Source organism: Pteropus medius, unplaced genomic scaffold (assembly GCF_902729225.1).
Source record: "Pteropus medius unplaced genomic scaffold, Ma_sr-lr_union100, whole genome shotgun sequence".
NCBI lineage: Eukaryota > Metazoa > Chordata > Mammalia > Chiroptera > Pteropodidae > Pteropus > Pteropus medius.
In genome coordinates this window covers 3,650,854-3,654,184 of record NW_024345872.1, presented here as the reverse complement: position 1 = coordinate 3,654,184, position 3,331 = coordinate 3,650,854, and the positions used below count along the sequence as shown (strand labels likewise).

Here is a 3,331-nt window from a genome sequence, read left to right as displayed (position 1 = left end):
GGTAAAGAATCCCTTCCTGGCTTGCAGATGGCCATGTTCTCATTGTATTCTGATAGGAAGGAAAGTAGAGAGAGAGTAAACTTTGCCATGTTTCTTCTAATAAGGATACTAATTCCATGATGTGAGCTCTACCTTTATGACCTAATCACTCCCCAATGGTCTCAACTCCAAATGCCATCACATTTAAAATTAGGGTTTTAACATGTGAATTTGGGGGGTCTCACATATATTCAGTCCATAGCAAACAAAATGACCAGGTACTACCTTCGAGTGTTTTTTAAACAACAAAAGGAAAAACATAAATTGGACTTCAAAAAATTATAGAATGCTTTATGAATTTGTGTGCCATCCTTGCTCAAGGGCCATGCTAATCTTCTCTGTATTATTCTAATTTTAGTATATGTGTTGCCAAAGCGAGCACTCTTCAAGTTTGTTGTTTTTTTTTTAATTCAATGTAGTTCAAAAACAAGGGTGCAAATATAACATAAAAATATTGCTTGTGAATACGTGTGGGACACCTCAGATTGGGTAAGATTTTTAAGAGATTTGGAGGTCTGGCATCAGTAATTGAGGTCATAAACTAATAATATGAATTATAATTATTAATTCAACAATATTACTGGCTGGTAAGGCCTGGAGAAGTTTGAGTTACAGGCCATATCTGTGTAATCTGGTAAACCCTAGAGTAGCATATAATAGCTTTGATGTCTTTAACAGCACTGACTTGATTGTGACTCAGGATAACCTGCATTCAGTCTTGGATTCATCTATGATGTACTTGTTGCCACTTTCTCATAAGTCAAAGATGTACTATTTGAATCCATCATCTGTTGTGTGTCCAGTACTCAAGACTCAACGAGGTTCACAGCTACTATAAAGCCATTCTTAATTAAAACCACCTAATTGTATATCCTTATCTCTTAGTTCCTCAAGCACACATTCCTAGTACCACTACATTTAACAATTTATTAGACCATTTACAGGTTTTATTATTATATTATATTATTAATAGTATTTGTTTACTATTGGCTTTCCAACCTAACCTAAATCCGCTATAATAGCAATAGACTATCTCATACCATACTCGATACTGTACTTCTTTGAGAACTACATCATAGTTAATCATTTCATATACATCCTGTGAATTATCTGTCCCATTTCTCAGTTACATTGTACCTGTGATCAATCTCTATTTTTACCTCTCACTAACCTGGATCCATTATTCAGGCCTTGATTACAATCATTGAAAAGAATCCAGTCCTATCTCAAACCCTAGCCTTAATTTGATAGTACAAGGTCCTTTCTGCAGGCAAGGTAGTAAACTTGTACAAAGCCATCTACAGTTTATAAAGTGGAGCTACAAAGCAGATGGATACAGTACATAGTTGTTCTTTATTATGAGTTTACAATTCATTTAGCTCTGAACTCCTAATGCTTTCAAACATGGAGTGATTCGTAATGCAGTACTCAATTAATTCTGGGATGCTACCAAGAATTTCATTTTGGGGGCAAGCAAGCATGAAGAAAATACATCATCAATGTAGTATACTGCTAGAGTTGCATTCTATTTCTCACTGTATCTTTTTCTTCCAGGTTCCTAGGCACATATTTTATTATTTTATTTTTTTTCTTTTATTTTTTGAAATTATTGGGATGACATTAGTCAATTCAATAATACACCATATGTATATTGCATTTTGTGTTTACTACCCAGTTAAATTTCCTTCTGTCACCAAATATTGGACTCCTTTTGCTTCTCTCTAACGTTTCTCCTTCCTTCTAAAGACAACAAATCCACTGTCTCTGTCCATGAGTCTCTGTTTGTCATGTTTCTTTGTTGCTTTCACTTTTATATCCCACATATAAGTGTAATCACATGGTTCTCAACTTTTGCCTTATTTTGTTTAGCATGATAACTTCGAATCATCCATATTGCCATGAATGGCAGCATTTCATCTTTTCTTATGGCTCAGTAATAGTCCGTTATATATATATATGTACCACCTTTTCTATTTGTTTTTTGTTTGTTTGTTTGTTTAATTTATTTATATGTGGTGACAATGGTTAATGAAATCTGGTAAGTTTCAGTTGTACATTTTATCAGTAAAGCATGATATATTTACATTGTATACAACTCCACTAATTAGACTTCTTTCTGTCGACACATATTTGACCCCTTTTAACTCATCTACCTCCCCTTTCCTCCCTACCCTCTGATAACCACTACTCCATTGTCCACGTCCATTAGTCTCTGTTTGTTCATTGGTTGCTTTTAGGTTTAGATCCCACATATAAGTGACTTTCAACTTTTTTCTGTCTGGCTAATTTCACTTAGCATGATTATCTCGATGTCCAACCATATTGCCGCAAATGGTAGTATATCATCTTTTTTTATGGCTGAGTTATATTCCATTGTATATATGTACCACAGCTTCTTTATCCAATCATCTATCTTAGGACACTTCAGTTGTTTTCATATCCTAGCCACTGTGAATAATACTGCTATGAACAAATATCTTTTGGGATATGAGCTTTCAAGACTTCAGGGTAAATCCCCAGGAGAGGTGTTGCTGGATCATGTAGTAGATCGATTCTTAGTTTTTTGAGGGATCTCCATAAGGTTTTCCACAGTGGCTGTACCAATTTACAGTCCCATCAGCAGTGTATGAGAGTTTCTTTTTCTCTGCATCTTCTCCAACACTTGTTATTACTTGTCCAGTTGATAATAGCTATTCTAATAGGTATGAGATGGTATCTCATTGTGGTTTTGATTTGCATTTCCTTAATAGCTAGTGATGTTGAACATCATTTCATATGTTTGTTGACCATTTGTATGTCTTTTTGAGAGCAGTGTCTGCTCGAGCTTTTGCCTGTTTTTTGATTGGATCATTTGTTTTTTTGTTGTCATTGAGTTGTATGAGCTCTTTGTATATTTTGGATATTAGGCCCTTATTGGAGGTGTTTCCTGCAAATATATTTTCCCATTCAGATGGTTGTCTCTTTATCTTGTTGGTGGTTTCTTTTACTGTGCAGAAACTTTTAAGTTTGATGTAGTCCCATTTATATTTGCTTTTCCTTCCCCTGCCTTCGAGGTCAAATTCAAAAAGTACTCTTTAACCCTAGGTCTTCGAGTTTAGTTCCTATGTTTTCCTCTGTTCAATTTATCGTTTCTGGTCTTATATTCAGATCCTTGATCCATTTTCAGTTAATTTTGGTGTGTGCTGATAGACAAATGTCTAGTTTCATTCTTTTTCAGATGGCTTTCCAGTTTTCTCAACATCATTTATTGAAGAGGCTTTCCTTTCTCCACTGAATGTTTTTGGCTTTTTTT

The 3,331-nt window shown here is 34.8% G+C and overlaps 1 non-coding gene across 1 annotated transcript; it reads right to left on the bottom strand.

Annotated features, from left to right (window-relative positions):
- Window positions 1-314: 314 nt before the first annotated feature.
- LOC120612346 (U6 spliceosomal RNA) lies at window positions 315-421 on the bottom strand. The gene has a single exon (XR_005655432.1). It is a non-coding gene; the product is annotated as a U6 spliceosomal RNA (small nuclear RNA).
- Window positions 422-3,331: the final 2,910 nt, after the last annotated feature.